Genomic DNA, 18,674 nt, shown 5'->3' on the forward strand with positions numbered 1-18,674 from the left:
AAACCTAATGGGATAGCAGATAAACTAAATATTATCATTAATTATTTATATAAATAGAAGCCATTTTAAATGATACATACTTAGTTCTTAGTCTAAAGGTAAAACTTAGAATCCACTAACATTTACCAAGCACATACTGGGTGTCTGACACTGTTTGGCACATATTAAGGCAATGAAAGGGTAAATCCTTTCTTAGTCTATGAAAACAAAATACAATAATCTGAAAATGTGGTCTGTCCAAAGTTACTGAAATATACTGGAGTGAGAAATCCCACACCAAGTAATGGTGGGATAAATTATTCAGACAAAACACCCCACTGAAACATACAGAACAGCCTGATGAAATATTTTTAAAAGTCTGCGTGATTTTCTCAAAGACCTAGTAAAGCAATATCCAGGAACATAAGGAAACAAACAGAAATGGGCATGGCATTTGGGGATGTGTTTCCTCTAAAAGTATCTAGCGGTTCTAGAACAGACTCCTGAGAGGCTGAGAATCTAAAGAGAGATTACAAAAGACTTCCAGGTTATGGGAAAAAATTGAAGCCCTAGGCCTACTAAAGAAGGTAACCTAAGTAAAATCCCTAAGTTTTAGTGTGCAATCCTGATTGATATATTTCTATTTTACCCATACTTCTACAGTATAATACAGTGTAATATAGAAATACATCAGCCCTCTCAAGGAATAAAGCCCAACTTCAAACTTTCTCAATTTTTCACTGGATTTGGATAATCTGAGTTGCTAGGTCCCTACCCTTCTGCAAGAAGCAAGAGCAAAATCCTTTCTGGAGGAAGATAACATCATCTAAGGCCTCAAATTATCTTTGTAATTTTTTATATACGATGCTCAACACTTTATCAAAAATAACCAAAGAACTGTGTCAAGACTACGTGCTCAAAAAACAAAGGAAAACAAGCATGAATAGAAACAGACTCAAAAGAAACCAGATGAAGAATTTATTAAGCATGGATTTGAAAATAACGATGCTTAATATATTCAAGGAAATACAAGACATAAGAAACTAAAAGAGAGCCAAATGGAATTGCTAGAATAAAACATACAATAACTGAAATCCAGAAATCAATGTATATGTTAAAACAGATTTGATAGAATTAAAGATAGAAATCATAAACTTGAAGATAGAGCAGAAGAAAATATCTAGAACGATGATGTACAAATTGATGAAAAAATGAGGGAGGGGACCTATGACATACACTTACAATGTCAAACATACGTGTAATTGGAAACTATAACTATATAAAAAAAAAATAAATAACTATAGTGGTTGTAAAATATAACCCCCAAATGATTTCACACTTTCCCCAACAAGTGTCAGAACTATGTTCACTGACCTTGAATCTAGGATCTATGTTCCAATTTTTTGCAATTGTTATATATATTCATATTTTTCCCTCAAATAAAATCTCCTTAAGAACATAGATGAGATCTTACTTATTGTGTACTTTTTATAGCATCTGTGCTAGATACTTAATACCTAAGTACCTTTAATACCTAATTACTAAATAATATACCTGAGTCAAGAATTTTAGAAATATAATCCTAATATAATGCTATTTTCATCAGACAATATATTAAAGCTCAAACTCTCAATTAATTGCACATAGAATTTAAGGAAAAAAATGCATTAAAATTTGACAATTTGTCTAACAAGCTTTAAAAATGTAACATGAATATGGGTTAAGATAGATGTACAAATATATTCTTCATCACATCATTTAGAATAATTAAAACATTGGATATAACTCTATGTACAACCATAGCGGTTAAATAAATTATAGTACATCCAGATAACAAAATACTGTGCATTTATTTTAAAAAGAAATTTTAAACATGAAAAATATTTAAAATATAATGTTAAGTTCAAATTACATTATAAGGATATATACAATGTAAATCATGATCATACATTATTGTATAGATGATCATGTAGATGATCTATGGTGTGTATGTGTTTGCACACACACCTGAGAGAATGAGAAAGTTCATGCAATAATAATAAAAAAAAAGTCTAGAAAGAAAAATATCCAAATAAGAACAGAATGTATTTTTGAGTGGTGAGATAATGGGTAGTTTTATTATTTATGATTTTCCCAATTTTTTACAACCTACCCCCTCCAAACCAAACATCACAACTCCTCTTCACATTAGGTATTCCTAAAAGCAAACTGAACCAAACCCATTGCTGTTGATTCTGACTCATAGCGATGCCATAGGAAAGAGTAGAACTGCCCCATGGGATTTCCAAGGCTGTAATCTTTACGGACTCATAGCGACCCTACATATACATGGGGTCACTATAGGGTTTCTCTGAGTCAGAATCGACTCGACAGCAGTGGGTTTTTTTTTTTTTAAATCTTTATGGAAGCAGGCTACCACATCTTTCTCCTCAGGAGTTGCTGGTAGGTTCCAACCATCAATCTTTCAGTTAGCAGTGGAGGACTCAACCTCTGCACAACCAGGGCTCCTTAGATAGATTCTAGTTGAGTATTAAGTGAAATGCAACCAGACAAAACATTAAGTTCTGAATGTGAATTCTGGTGGATTTAACCCTACCAACACTATAAGGTTTATTTATGAAAGAGATAGTGCTGTTTAGCTGAAAGAACTCAGGAACATTTTAGGCAGAATGACAATGTGAAGAGAAAAACATTGGGCAGCTAAAGGGAGATAATTTGGGATAACAGGGAAGTCCCATTGCCTTATCAAAAAACAGAGATGGCAACCTTAAATTCCCAACAGGTCATATTTAATGTAAATTAGTGAAGCAAGCAATGTGAGGGGACATTAGCATACGTTAGGGGCTGTAGCAAACTGGAGGAAATGTGTGCTACCTAATGCTGCATCTAGGCTCAAGTCACTTGTTATGAGGAAATGTAGTCCTAATATTGCCATATCTCTTGTTTTTTCAATAGAATATAATGATTTTACTTGAAATCTCAAAATTTTAAAATGTGAGCTCAAGTTTATTTTTATGTTAGAATATTGTCCTAGCCAAACAAAGTATATCTGCAGACAGATTCAGACCATAGGCTGCTAGTTCATAGATTCTTGCCTTTAAACTTTACTATATAATCACTTAGTCCTCTTTGAAAATATGGCCTTAGCTATTATGAAGTTGAACCCAGATACAGGCTTTTCGCAAAAGCAGTAAGTCATCCCAAAATAGTTCAGTGCTTTCAAAAGGTACCACCTAAAATCAGGAAGGAACTCTAAACTAGAAGAGAAAATGGACATACATGGCCTCATAGCCACTAAAGTCCCCAAATACCCTTTGTCTGGATATAGATTTATTTTATTTTTTCAGCTGAAGGGACCCAATCTGAATTGTTTATTTTGGGTCTAGGATGCCCCCAGTGGCACAAAAGGCTAAGTGCTTGACTACTAGCTAAAAGGTTGGCAGGTTGAATCCACCCAGAGGTACCTCCAAAGACAGGCCTGGTGATCTGCTTCCAAAAGGTCACAGCTTAAAAACCCTATGGAACAGAGTTCTACTCTGACATATGAGTCAGAATTGACTTGATGGCAACTAACGACACCAACATGAGCCTACCTATACATTGAAAAGACACTTATCAGGTAAAACTTATATTTCCTTTACCGGAAACGGTCATGTATGCTTTGGGACTTCAGGTAAGCGCTTTCTCTAAAATTGATTCATTTTTATAGAATGGAAAATATAAGCTAGAGTTACATATTTACTGACCTTTAACTTACAGAATAATAACTACAGCCAATAACAGCAAATTTTCAAAAAAGCACTTTCAGAATTATTTCATTCTCACGTGAGTTCATCTAAGGTATTGGTCCATGTTTATTTCTAGGACTAATAAAGATGATCATTTTCCAAAGCCCCTTTTATTCTATCAGTATTTTGTACAAATAGTACGCCTTAGAGCAATCATAGTCACTGGTTGAGGTAGTAAAAAAAAATGTACTACTAGGCAATTTAGAACCCACTTTTCTTCTCTTCAACCTAAGAGCTATCTAACAGGTCAGAGACTTGGACTTCCTCATCACTTGTGTTGGAATTATTTGCAGATGTTGTTGGTGGTGGTTCCTGTCGAGTCAATGATACAGATATAAATATGCTTATTAGAGTTCCTCCCTAAACAAAGGTTTCCCCCATGTCTACTTTATCAATTCATATTTTTATTCTTCAAATCTGAACTCTGTTATTCTCATGACTTACCTTTCCAGACATCTCCTCCAATCCCCTATAATTCCAATATCTACACCCCCAAGAGCATTAATTGTTTTGTTCCCTGGGCCACCAAGTAAAACCAATGTTCTTCCTGTCTTGGTGCCTTTGCTCATGCTGTTATTCTTGCTTATATGACCTCCTCATCCATCTCTGTCCTTCAAACCCCTAGTCAGCCTTCTGTTCAAATACAAATTTCTTCATGAAGAGCATTCTAGTCCCACGTTTCTACTGTTGACTCAATGTGATATTTTATCCTTTGACTGCCTTAACATTTTATCTCTCTCTCAAGAAATATGCTTCATGTTATAGATGCTTATGCATTTGCCTATAACTTGCTAGAGAGAACAGATGATACTCTTTTTTCTTTTCCATTTCCCATATCATAGAGCCCAACACATGATAGGTTCTCATTGCAGGTATGTTAAGTTTTCAAGATTCACAAATATGATAGTTCCAAGAAGGTAATCTGGCCTATAGGGTATATGGGAATTAGTGAAGGATCTTAACTAAATTCCTTCTTGGGGACAAAAAAGCCTAGGCCTGTCTAATTTGTGAAAGTGAAGCTGGGTAATGCTGCAAAAGAGCCAAGGGAAATCATGGAACAGGTTGCTGGTGTGAACATGTTCGAGTTCTTGCAGTAACTAAAAACAGACAGAACCAAATCCATAGAGAACAAACAAATAGGCCTTTCCTCCAGCCAGAAAACACATCCTTTTCATTTGTGAAAGACATACCTCATCTCATAGAAGGCTGCCCTGTAAGTTCTGTCCATTAAGGTTAAAAAATGAACTAGATGTACTTTGATTTTGCTTTCATTATTTTGTAGTTTTAGGCCACACCTAGATACCACAATATTCCAAGATAGACAAAAAATGTTTGATATTAGGATTAAAAACATGTGCCACTCATTTATAACTTCGATTTTTCAAAAAAAAAAAAAGACGACTCTCCTATTTTTAGTTTTAAAGAATCCAACTCCATAGAATAAAGAATGTTCATCACAAAAGAATACTTCCGCTGTTTTGCTGTTTAAATACAGCTTTCTGTGATGTTTATTATGTTTTCTGATTACCGTTACACATCACAAGAAGGTTTTAATGAACAGAGCAGGTAGTCTTAAGCATGTAGCCTTTTATATTGCTACATCAATCCTGAGCATGTTGACACATTTTTCCATTACACTTAACAGTTTATTTGGCGAGATTGAGTTTTACATATCATTAAATGCTGCTCTTTAAATTTTTTTTCTATACCTTTAGGAATCAGTTGAGCCTTTCATAATATCAGGGCTTTACCACAGACTTGGGAAACATTTCAAATAAGAATACCACAGGAGAGGATGGTCCAAGATGGTGACTTACTCAGACACACCATACCCTCCCCCCTACTGCCTCTCCTACCCAGCAATGTGTGGCACATATTCCCACGCTGCCAGGTAGGGGTAGACAGCTCCTGCTCTCTTGCTGACTGAGGCATCATGCTCCCACAGATTGTGCATAGAGACCCCCGCCACTGCCCGAGTACTTGGCAGTGCATTTTCCTGCCCACCACCACTCCGCTCCCCAGCAACTGGCAGCATGAGCTCCCATGCCACCCATCCAAAGATCAGTAACATGTGCACCCCAATCCAACCACCTGACAGCCAACAATGTGCACTCACAACACCCATAATGCAGCGACTGGGAAGAACACTACATGCACCCATGCCCGGTAACTAGCCCACCAAGCACATATTGCATCAGCAACTCCCATCAAATCCTGATATGTAAAACCTTGAAAGAAAAGAACTATCAACCAAGAATCTTATATCCAGCAAAACTGTCTTTCAAATATGATGGCAAAACTAGGACATTCCCACATAAATGAAAATTAAGAGAATTTGTAAAAACCAGATCAACCTTACAAGAAATATAAAGGGAGTCCTTCAGTCGAAGAACCAACGACATCAGACAATAACCTGAGATTAAGCATGTGACAGCATCACCCAGATGCCAATCCAGATAAGGAACTCTCAAAAGTAAAATAAAGCTACAAAACTGAAAATAGGGAAACAGATATCAATCTGTAAAGGATGACAACTGCAAACAAACAAGGGTAATAAATGATGTAGTTATAGAACACCCATATGTAGAAGCCAAGACGATATCAAAATAGGACAGACTGTTTTAAACTTAAAAAAATAAAGGTACATTTCAGACTAACCACAAAGAAAATTAATGAATCTACTCACCAAAATAAAGAAGAACAGCAAAAAGACTTAATAAACACAAAATCAACAACAATGAAGGATATGAAACCAAATTCCATAAACAAAAAGAACTCAGCACAGAAAATTAAGCAGAACAAAGAACCATTAACACTACCAAAAAAAGCATAACAAAACGGCAGCAGTAAATTCACACCTATTGATAATCACACTGAATATAAATGGTTTAAATGCACCAGTCGAGAGAGATAAAAAAAAAAAAAAGACCCATCAATATGTTGTCTATAAGAGACATGCCTTAGACAGAAAGACATGAATAGATTAAAAATCAAAGGATGGAAAAAAAATATAACAAGCAAACAGTAACCAAAAGATAGCAGGAGTGGCAATAATAATCTCTGATAAAAGACTTTAAATCAAAATCCATTTTAAGAGACAAAAGGATTAAAATAATGGATTTCAAGAATGATTGAAAGGTCATAATAAATATTTATGCATCCAATGATAGAGCTCCAAAATACATAAAAAAAACTCTAACAGAATTGAAAAGAAAAATATTTTTACAATAATAGTAGGAGACTTTAACACACCACTTTTCATGATAGACAGAACAACTACAAACAAACTCAACGAAGATACAGGAAATCTAAACAATACAAACAACCAACTTGACCTCATAAATATATACAGAACTCAGCACCCAATAGGAATACAACACACATTCTTCTCCAATGCACATGGATCATTCTCCAAAATAGACCATATTTTAGGCTGCAGAGCAAGTCTCAATAAACTCAAAAACACCAAAACAGTACAAAGCATTTTCTCTGACCATAACACTATAAAATTAGAAATCAATAACAGAAAGAACAAGGAAAAAATTAAATACATGAAAACTGAAAAAAAACAACCTATTTAAAAACTATTTTGTAATAGAAGAAGTTTAAAGTGAAATTTTAAAATACCTATGATCAAATGAGAATGAAAACACAACACAGCCTTTGGCACACAATAAAAGCAGTGTCCAGAGGAGAATTTATAGCAACAAATGCACATATCAAAAAAGAAGAAAGGGCCAAAATCAATAGCTTAACTGTACAACTTGAACAAACAGAAAAGGGGTAGCAAAAGAATTGCACAGTCACCAGGAGAAAGGAAATAATAAAGATCAGAGCAGAAATAAATGAAATAGAAAACAGATAAACAATAAAAAGAATCAACAAGACTAGAAGTTAGTTCTTTGAGAAGATCAAATCACTGGCCAAACTGACAAAGGAAAATAATGAGAAGAGGCAAATTACCAAAATAAGAAATGAAATGTGTGTGACATTACAACAGAAACAACTGAGATAAAAGGATCATAATAGAATATTATAAAAAAATGTTCTCCAACAAATATGAAAACATTGGAGAAATTTCTAGAAACGCATTACAACACAAATAGAGGTAGAAAATTTGAACAGACCCATAACAAAAGAATAAATTGAAGAAGTCATAAAAAAAACCTCCCAACAACAACAAAAAAGCCCCATCCTAGACTGCTTCACTGGAGAATTCTACCAAACATTCAGAGAAGAGTTGACACCAATTCTACTCAAACTATTCCAGAACAGAAAAAAGTAAGGAATACTCCCTAATTCATTCTATGAAGCCAGCAAACCCTGATACCAAAGCCACACAAAGACATCACTAAAAAAGAAAATTACAAACAAACATCCCTCATGAATATATACACAAAAATTCTCAATAAAATTCTAGCCAACAGAATTCAACAACATATCAAAAAATTACCACATCATGATCAAGCGGGATTCATAACAGCGATGCAAGGTTGGTTCAACATTAGAAAATCAACATAATTCTCTACATAAATAAAACAAAGGAAAAGAATCACATGATCATCTCAATCAACACAGAAACGGCATTTGATAAAATTCAAGACACTTTCCTGATTAAAATTCTCAGCAAAATAGGAATTGAAGGGAAATTCTTCAACATAATTAAGGGCATGTATGTAAAACCAAAAGACAATACTACTTTGAATGGAGAAAGATTGAGAGCCTTCCCCTTGAGAATGGGAATGGGATGAACATGCCCTTTATCACCACTCTTATTCAATATTGTACTGGAAGTCCTAGCTAGTGCAATAGGCAAGAAAAGGAAATAAAGGGCATCCAAATCGGAAAAGGAAGTAAAAAAAACTGTCCTTGTTCACAGATGACATTATCCTATACATAGAATATCCCAGAGATTCCACAAGAGAGTTATTGGAACTAATAGAAGGATTCAGCAAAGTGGCAGGGTATAACATCAACACACAAAAATTAGTTGGGTTTCTGTACACTGACAAGGAGGACTCTGAAAAGGAAATCAAGAAAACAATACAATTTACAATAGCCCCCGAAAGGATAAAATACCTAGGAATAAACCCAACTAGGGATGTAAAGACTTATATAAGAAAAACCAGAAATCACTACCTCAAGAAACTAAAGGAGATCTACGTAAATGGAAAAATATCCTATGCTCATAGATTGGAAGACAGCATTGTGAAAATGTCAATATTACCCAGAGTGATCCACAAATATAATGCAACCCCAACCCAAATCTCAACAACATTCTTTAATGAAATGGAAAAACTAATCTCTAATTTTAGATGGAAAGGAAAGAGGCCCCAAATAGCATAAGCAATATTGGAGAAGGACAAAATAGGAGGTGTCACATTTCCCGATATCAGACCTTACTATACAGCCACAGTAATCAAAACAGCATGGTCCTGGTTCAATGGCAGACACATACACCAATGGAACAGAACTGGGAATCCAGAAGTAAATCCATTCATCTATAGGCCACTGATCTTCAGCAAAGTGTCAAAGTCCATTCAGTGGGGAAGAAACAATCTCTTATCAAAATGGTGCCGACAAAACTGGATATCCATATGCAGAAAAATGAAGCAGGATCCATACCTCACACCATGCACAAAAATTAACTCAAAATGGATCAAAGATCTAAATGTCAAAGCTAAAATTATTATAAAGTTTCTGGAAGATAACAGGGTTAAAACTATGGGCCCTAATTCTTGGCATAAATAGCCTATCAAACAAACTTAAAAATGCACAAACAACAAAAGATAAATTAGATAACTGGGACCTCCTAACATTAAATACTTATACTCATCACAAGGCTTTACCCAGAGAGTGAAAAGAGAACCTGTAGACTGGGAAAAAACTTAGGCAATGACATATCTGACAAGGGTCTAATCTCTAAAATAAATAGGAAATTTTATCAAGCCAATAACAAAAAATCCAATTATAAAATGGGCAAAGGACATGAACAGACACCTCACCAAAGAGGGCATTCAGGTGGTCAACGAATACATGAAAAGACGCTCATGATCACTGGCCATTAGAAAGATGCAAATCAAAACTACAGTGAGATACCATCTCACTCCTGCAAAAATGGCAACGGTCAAAAAAACAACAAATGCTGGTGAGGTTGTGGGGAGACTGGAACTCTTATATGTTGTTGGTGGGAATGTAAAATGGTACACCCACTATGGAAAACAGTATGGCGCTCCCTCAGAAAGCTAGAAATAGAAATACCTTATGATCAAGCAACCCCACTCCTAGGTATATACCCTAGAGATCTAATAGCAGTAGTGCAAACAGACACATGCACACCTATGTTCATTGCAGCATTATTCACTATAAGAAGAAGATGAAAAAAAAAAAAAACTATGTGCCCATCAACAGATGAATGGAAAAACAAGTTATGGTGCATACATAAAACAGAATACTATGCAACTATAAAGACTAATGAGGAGCTCATGAAACATAACATGGATTAATGTGGAGGACATTATGCTGAATGAAATACGTCAATCACAAAAAGACAAATACTTCATGGTCCCACCACTATAAAATATCAAGAACAGATATACAAACAGAAAGCAAAGTTTTTTGATGGTTACCAGGGGTGGGAGGGAAAGGGAAGGGGAATCACTTTGTAGGTAATAGACACTTGTTAATTTTGGTGATGGCAAAGGCAATACCAAATATGGGTGAAATCAGCACAACTTGACACTAAGAAGTACACAAGCAAAAGGGACAATTTCAGCAAATGCTATAACATATACAACTTTGCAACAGAAAAAACAACCAAAAAATATGTATTTGGTTATGTAGGTAGATATGGATGCATGTATGTGTATGGGAAGGCGTACGCAAATAAAGTCATGTGCATATATAGGTGTATTTGTAAGCACATGCATATACATGTTTGTGTGTGCTGCATATATAACAAACCACATAGGGGGCACAGTTAGGGAGGCTTTCTAGGCATAGCCAAACAACCCACAGGATTAGATAAGTGGGTTAAAAGGCTTAGGACCATAGTCTCAGGGGACAACTTAGTCAATTGGCATAACATAATTCACAAAGGTAATGGTCTACATCCTAGTTTGTTGAATAGTGTCTAGGTTCTTAAAAAGCTTGCGAGTGGCCATCTAAGATACAACTCTTGCTCTCTCTTCATCTGGAGCGAAACAGAATGAATGAAATCAATGACTCAAAGAAAAACTAGTCCACAGGACTAATAGCCTACATGAACCAAGGCCTTTTCTATCCTAAGACCAGAAGAACTAGATGGTGCCCAGCTACTACTACTGACTGTTCTGACCAGTGACACAATAGAAGGTCTCAGACAGACTGGAAGAAAAATGTAGAACAAAATTTAAATTCCTAAAAAAGGCTAGATTTACTGGATCAATAGAGACTAGAGGAAACTCCACCAAGACTATCACCCTAAGATGCCCTTTGAACTTGGAATTGAAGCTATTTCTGCAGGTCACCTCTCAGCTAAATAACAGATTGACTTGTAAAATAACCAATATCACCTGTGAGTATTGTGCTATCTTAAAAATTAACTATATGAGATCAAATGGACAACATTTACCCAAAAGCGAAGATGAGGAAGCAAGGAGGGAAAGGGACACTAAATCAATGGAAACAGAACAGAAAGGAGATAATAAGAATGCTGACACGTTGTAAAAATTCTAAAAAATGGCATGGAACAATATGTATAAAAATTGTTAAGGAGGAACTTAATTTGCTGTGTAAACTTTCACCTAAAACACAAAATATTATTTAAAAAAAAAAATCGCACAAATGATTCAGAGGTTGTTTGGTCTCCAGAAATTAAAAAAAAAAAAAAATCTAATCAAAATAATTCAATTGGTATTATAATGAAAAATTGCAATTTGGTTTTAGAATCGTTCCTTCTAACAAGTAATCAGCAATAATTATTTTAATTCAGTTTTATATTTATTGATTAAAGACTAATCCTAAAATATTTTTGACAATAACAGATGCCAAATATGCACATGTGATATACCTAACTTAGAGGATTTATCACCTGATATGAGTTTTTTATGAGTTCAGATAGCCTGAACTTTTTAGAAGAAGCTTTAAAATTTTTTGAACACTCATAGAAGATTGAAAGTAAAAAAGTGAGATTAAAAAATTGCCAAAATTTCTTTTGATCTATAGAAAGAACCTAATACAATGTGCTAGAAGTTTTTGTCCTTTTTACATAGATATCTTAACTATTCCTCTGCTATTTTTACTGTATTACTATTAATGTTTTATTACTAAATATTTCCAGAGTCTATATATCCTACAAATATTTGTGGGATGACACAACTGAACTTGAAATAAGAGCAATGTACCACTAAAGCTCTGCCTCACTTATCTCCCAGTTCCTATTTCTGACCCCACAACCCTAATACTTCTGAAATCCTGAAGATTCCAAGTCTCATAAAGTCCTGACACCTGTCTGACATAATTGGCTATCAACTCATTCTGGTCTTTATGTTTTCTACAGTCCACTGTTTCCCCATATAGCCTTCCACCCCTTGACTATACAAGGTGTTAGTAACTTATCTTGGATCCAGAGAGATAATTAGCTATGGTAGTAAATCTTGGAAGACCATTACCTTAAGAAGAACAAAGAACTTTTTTTTTTCAATGTGAAACCCTGGGTACACACTTGGTGGACAGTAGAATTCATAGCCCTAACTAATGACCCAAGCAATTCTACTCTCAAGAGTCACAGCATAAGTTGTATTGCGCCTGGTAAAGGGGATGGGGAGATCATGTGTGAAGAATTGGGCAACTGGGGTAAAACAGTACTGGGCTCAATCAGAAGACCTAGTTCTAGTCCTGCCTCTGCCACTAACTAAATGGCATGGACAAACCTATAATCTAGGAGCACTGATTTCTCCATCTCTAAATTGAGAAGATGGAGATTGAGAGGATTAGATTACATTAGCACTTTATAAAAGCCCAGAACACTTGTTCTTCCAGAAATTAATAGGCATTCTGCACATTATAGATATTCTTCAAATGGAAGTTAATGGGCATTCTGCAAAAGAACTCAAGTAAACACACAAAAATACTGAGCTAAACACAGTCAAGGAGATTTGACTGCTGCAGGACTTCTCAGTGACTTTACTATGTAAATCTTTCAGAAGAGACTTCATAGCATTTCCTCAGGTCCACCAATGGACAGTATTTTTCCTCATTTTAAAGCAGAATGCTGATTACCCTTGATCTGTTCATTTAAAATTGTAGGGCTATTTTACTTCCTTTGAAAAAAAAAAAGCTCTTGTTAAATCAATGGTGTGTCTTACACTTGAGAGTCTCTCAAGTATAATGATATGTAGAGTTTCCCAAAACTTCTTTACCACAGAGTCATTTTTAATAGCTTTACATGAAACTAGGACTCAAACGAGTAGATATTCTATGGTTCCAGAACCCGTTATGCAAATATCATATTCCTAATTCTCAAAGAGAAAACCAGACTGATAAAAGAAAGAAAAATAGGAAGGCAAAAGCACTTCCAGAAAGGTGGTGTAAGAATTTCCAAAAGTCTTCTCCATAAAAGTAATGAGAATACTGGCAAATATTGTCAAAATCAACATTTTGGATCTCTGGAAATTAATAAAGGCTGGTAACAATCCAGAGAGCATTTATTCAAGGAAAAAATGGATGAATCTTAATAAACACAATGAGCTATATGGCCTATTCACTTGCTCTATTCTTACCCCTTTCTTTCCAGCTCTTCAATAGCTTTGAAAATCACCAGCCTCACAACAGTCATAGCTGTGAATACTAGCAGACTAGCAGCCACTGGAGGGGAAAGAATGGGTTTGTTACTATTTGACCTATCTGTGAGCTCCCTGGAAAATCCCCATTTACAGGGTTTGTCTCTATTTAACCTAAATCAGAGCTCACCAAGTGAGAAATCATGTCCTTAGACATTTGCTAAAAGTAATCGGGGCAATTGTTTTGTACAGCAGCTGCTTGAAACAGCAATACCACTTGGGGCAAACAAGAGACTAGCCTAAAAAATAAAAAGAAAATCTGATTAATGAAATGTCCATAGGGGGCTTTTAAAGTTGACACAGCTCTGGGGATCCAGAAAGCCATATATATGTGCAGGGCTGTATGCCTGCCTGGGAAAGACCTGAGAAGGCCCTATCTCTCACCTCTGGCTGACCTAGGCTCTGCACAAGTAGAGTTTAAACTGCTGGAGTGCTGATGGTGTGACTTGACATCATGTCCAGTCATTTGTTGACTACTAAGCTAACTGAGCAGACTTCAGTGGCTGTGTACAATAAATAATACAGACTTTACAGAATTAACCCAAGAAAGTCACTAAACAAATGCAACATCAATAACAGAAACAACAAATAGCAGCAACAATTATCTTGGGTGGTGGTATGATTTCTGTAGTTAAAATGAAAAATTCACTAGGGGACACAAGAGCATATTTGAGTTGGCATCAGAAAGAATCATTGAGCTGAAAGATAGGATAATTGAGACAGGTTAATCTGAGAAACAGAAAGAAAAAAGAATGAAGAAAAATGAACAGACCCTCAAAGAGCTGTAGGGAACCATGAAACACACCAATACACACAAAATAGGAGTCCAAGAAGGAGGGATTGAGAGAAAGAGGCAGAAAGAATATTTGAAGAAATAACAGCTAGAAATTTCTCAAATTTGATGAAAAACTTAGTCTACATATAAAGATGCTCAGCAAACGTCAAGTAGGATAAATTTAAAGAAATTCACACCTACACATTATAGTCAATCTTTCTAAAGTAAAAGACAAAGAGATAATCTTGAGAGCAGCATGAGAAAAATAACTCATAATATACACAGGTGCCTCAATAAGATTAACAGCTGACTTCTCATCAGAAATCACAGAAGCCAGCAGGCCATGGGATGACATATTCCTTGAATGTGGGCTGGACTTAGTGACCTGCTTCCAAAGAGTAGAGTATGAAAAGGTGTGAAAAAAAGTAGAGGGGAGAAACTAGCAAACACTGCCTTGGTCAAATGATGGAGGATAACAAGAGTAATAAATCATGTTCATAGTATTTACCACATGATATTAAATGGTATGTGTACATTTACATCTGAGAGAACACTATGCATTTTAATGATGCTGGCCAATTTTCACTATAATTTGGAGTTTCTATACCATATGGAGACCTGGTGGCACAGAGGTTAAGAGATTGGCTTCTAATCAAAAGGTTGGCAGTTCGAATTCACCAGCCACTCCTTGGAAACCCTATGGGTGCAGTTCTATCCTGTCCTATAGTGTCGCTTTGAGTTGGAATCGACTTGACAGTAAAGGGTTATGCCATACAGGTAGCTTAAGCTTAGAATCAATCGCCAAATACAGATCTGGTAGTGTAATTTCTCGTGGATAACTTTATATTTTTTCATCCAGAACCCTGTTGCTACTGTTGTTAGGTGCTATCAAGTCAGTCCCAACTCATAGCAACCCTATGTACAGCAGACAAAACACTGCCCAGTCCTGCACCATCCTCACAATCATTGCTATGTTTGAGCCCATTGTTGCAGCCACTGTGTCAATCCATGTCATTGAAGGTCTTCCTCTTTTTTGCTGACCCTCCACTTTACCAAGCATGGTGTCCTTCTCCAGGGACTGGTCTCTCCTGACAACATGTCCAAAGCACATGCAGATAGCAAAAAGTCTTGTACAAATAGCAAAATTTCTTGTTATTTTCTATATTTGGAGAGTACAGGTAATTTGGTTGCATTTCATACCTGATGCAGCTCCTCTAGATGTCAGGATTTATATAATGCCAATAATTCAGTTTCCCTGTCTTAAGCCAGCCCAGGACCAAAACTCTTATCCTCATATATATTAAGACCTCAGGACACAGGACCTAGGACCTAGATCCAAGTCTGAAGCCACAATAGATCACCACAGCATTTGTTCTCACTTATAACTCTGGCTCTTATTTTTTTATTTGGGGCACTTATGTCTTTAATTCAGGTATTTGGCTTGATTTTTTTGTTTGGTTGTTTAGCTTGGCTGTAAAAGAAAAAAAAGCACGATTGTAGTTTGAGAGTTTGAGGGGGCTGGGTGGATTGATTTAATCAGCCGTGTGTCTAGCTATAATGTGACTTTGCATCTTTGTAGGTGTTGAATCCATTGACTGACAGACTCACCCCTAATTTTTCTGCACACGTATTTACTTCACTTTTCCGCCTTCATTCACTCTGACAGCCCATCCTACATACAATTAATCACTTACTGGTAATGCTTTAATGCATACTCTGTTATGGAGTATGTTGTAATGTGTCATTACTTGCTTACATGTTAGTCTCTTTGAGGGCAGCGACCACGTGTCATTAATCTTTATACCCAAACTTAATTTTTGATCAGGGAAGAGGCTTACAGAAACAAGATCCAAAGTCTAGCAACACTATCAAACCAATTTAAAAAACACAACCTCCCAATTCATTGGACTTCCCATCCCAGTAGTTCTCAATCTTAAGAAGAAGCCAAAAATCACCTGAGGAACTTATCAAAAATGCAGAATTGAGAGTTCCATGCACAGAGACTGATTCAGTAGGTCTGAAGTACAGTCCAGGAACATGAATATTAAACAAGTATCTCTGGAGATTCAAATATCTGTGGTTTGATTTATTTAGCAACTTCTGATCATAGTTTGAAAGATTAAAAACAAACACACTCTTGACAAGAGTTTTTTAAACTTATGATTTATACTTTCCTAAAGCAAAGAAAAAAAAAGATAAGCTAATTAAGGGTTCTGCTTATTTTGTTTATAAAGCTTCCCATTTAATTGTTCAAGACAGACTTTTTCCTAAGAGATGATCATTTATAAAATTTATTTGAGCTCAATCTTATTTTTAAATGATACAATAAGAAATACATACCAATTGAAGATCATGACATTATTTGGAAACTTTCTGCCATAATAATTTTCTCTCAGGAGAACTTACAGAATTCTATAAAATAACCTAGGTATAATTTATAGAAAGTTGAGTCAAGAAACAGGTGTTTTCTGTTGGGATGATGAATCTTGTTCTGCTTCAATCTTCACTCATAAATATGTAATATATGAGCCTCTAGGCTCTAAATCAGATGCTGGGTTCACATAGATTATTGTCATTTATTTCCTTCCACTGAGAAAAAGAAGAGGTAGAAGATATCTACATATAATACACATATCTTTCCAGGTGGATGATCTCTACATATCTATACCTATCCTGCCGGCTCTTCTACAAACCACACACACTGAGTCAATGAATGAATAGATAAGATGCCAATGCCTTCAGTGTCTCCACCTTGCACATGTCCCAGCACCTGGCTGTTGGAGGCCATTATTGAAAAGTATTTGCATCTCTGAGCTATGAACTTGGCTACAATGCTGGCTTGCATTCCATTTCCAGATGGCTGCTATTACCACCTACTTATTTTTAAAACCTGATTTTATTTCAAACAATTTGCCATTGTCACGGTTCACCTCCAAGTACAACCATTGCTGAGAGCAAGTATTTTTGGTTCTATGTCTATGGTTAGCAGAGTTCAAGAATGGCCTTCTTTAGAGTGATTGATGGACGCTTTGATAAGACCCATGGCTAAACTATACATTGAATATTAAAATTTTAATAAAGCTATAAATAATTTTAGGGCAACTATTAACAATCACAATTATTATTTATTTTATTTGTTTTAAATTTCCAACAGTCCTGCTGAAGAAACTGGAGAGTATTAGAGATATCTATTCATTCATTCACTCATTTATTGATTCTTCCAATATTAACTGAGAGTTTATTATGTTTCCAAATACAATGAAGAAAAGAGATGCTTTCTTTCACAGAATTTGCACTCTTGTGGAGGAAGAGATGATTACAAATTAATGTCAAAATCTTGTGAAAACATACGAAGAAAGTAAATCTGTATTAAATTACAAAGATCAAAAGAAAGTTCTAGGGATTTTTTCCTTGTTGGCATTAAGTCATGTTTTCCAGTCTTAAAACTGATTGGACCCATAAGAATTTGAGGAAAAGAAAGTAAGTTTGAATTTGGAATTGGATACAATATATTATTTTGATCAATTCTTTTCTCTCCTTTTTTTAAGTTTTAGTTCATTATAAGATATTGCACATTCTAATACAATTAACACACACTGCATTCTATAAAAAACTATAAGAACGTTGTTAATCTAGTTTTGCCCATGTCGGGTACCTGTGGGGTGAACTTAACAGAGTAATGCTAGCTCAATTACATAAACTGTGTTTATACAGCACACACATAGTACCTTTAAGGGTTTTTTTTTGTTTTGTTTTTTAAACAAAATTTATGAACGTCTCAAAAGAATTTAGTGAAAATGATTACACTCAAAGTCCAGAATGAGAATTTATGCATATTTAAGTGTGTGTGTGTGTGTGTGTGTGTTTTCATTAAAGTTTGGGTCACTATTAATTCTTTTAGATTTGTGGGATTCTCTTCTCTTATTTAGAATTTCTACCATTAAGGATCCTCCAAAATACATTCTTGGCTTTTGTACTTGCTCAACCTATCATCTAAGTGCTGAGGCTTTATCGGTTGGTTTGTATGGAAACTGTTGTTTCCCTCCAATAGAACCTGTAGAATGTTACTGAGTTTTTTACTGTATTATGAATGTGCTGCCTGCATGATTCTTCGGCTCTGTGCCTCCTTCTCTAACCTGAACACTCTGACTCTCATTTCCCTCTCTTGGCTGTGCTCCCTCTGGCTACATAAGCCAGCAGGTATGGAACTGGGATGAGAATATTTTTAAATGACTTTCAACCTTGGAAGAGTAATTTCCTGAATCTCCCAGGCTACAGAATCATAGTGCTTCCTGTGTAACGTATTAGGTA

General features: G+C 35.5%; 1 protein-coding gene across 1 annotated transcript in view; it reads right to left on the minus strand.

Annotated features, from left to right (window-relative positions):
• Positions 1–18,674, minus strand: part of C15H8orf34 (chromosome 15 C8orf34 homolog) — a 520,738-nt gene that overhangs the window by 14,523 nt on the left and 487,541 nt on the right.

This window comes from Elephas maximus, chromosome 15, assembly GCF_024166365.1.
Source record: "Elephas maximus indicus isolate mEleMax1 chromosome 15, mEleMax1 primary haplotype, whole genome shotgun sequence".
Lineage (NCBI taxonomy): Eukaryota > Metazoa > Chordata > Mammalia > Proboscidea > Elephantidae > Elephas > Elephas maximus.